General features: G+C 31.5%; 1 long non-coding RNA gene across 4 annotated transcripts in view; it reads right to left on the reverse strand.

Annotated features, from left to right (window-relative positions):
* The window catches only part of LOC147824191 (uncharacterized), a 57,255-nt gene that overhangs the window by 20,248 nt on the left and 36,284 nt on the right, over window positions 1-723 (reverse strand). The window lies entirely within an intron of this gene.

Consider the following 723-nt stretch of genomic DNA (forward strand, 5'->3'; position numbering starts at 1 on the left):
CAAAAATGTTTTGAAACTAATAAATGAAATGAATAAAGTTGTTTGATAATCTGCATACAAAACCAGACACACATTTATATACTGGTAGCAACATCTGAGAAAGAAATCAAGAAAACCCATTTACAGTAGCTCCAAAAAAACTAGGAATAAATTCAACAAACAGGTGGAAAAACTCTATGCTACAAACTGTAAAACAATGAAAGAAAATGAGGAAACCATACACACATGCACACACACACATAAACACACACACAGTCCCTATTCAAGGATGCTGAAGAATTAATATTGTTAAATTATCCATACTACCTAAAGCCATCTACAGCTTCAATACAATCATTATCAAAATACTAATGACATTTTGCAAAGAACTAGGAAAAAATTCCTAAAATTCATACTGAACTACAAAAGAAACTAAGTAGCTAAAGGAATAATGAGCAAAAAGAACAAAACTACACAAGCACAAGGTCCCAAGTTCGATCCCTGGTGTCAAAAAAAAAACAAAACTAGAAGTATCACACTACCTGACTTCAAAATATACTTAAAAGCTATTATGATCAATACAATATGGTTTTGATGTAAAATATACACTTACACCAATGAGAAGAATCAAGAACACAGAAATTAATCTCACTGACACCTGAGTTTTGACAAGAGCAACAAAAATACACATTGAGGAAAAGAAACAATCTCCAATAAAGAGGACTAAGAAAGCTGGATATTCAC

This window comes from Heterocephalus glaber, unplaced genomic scaffold (genome assembly GCF_053883595.1).
Source record: "Heterocephalus glaber isolate CG9 unplaced genomic scaffold, H.glaber_assembly_v1.0 deba00001553, whole genome shotgun sequence".
In the NCBI taxonomy this organism is placed as follows: Eukaryota; Metazoa; Chordata; class Mammalia; order Rodentia; family Bathyergidae; genus Heterocephalus; species Heterocephalus glaber.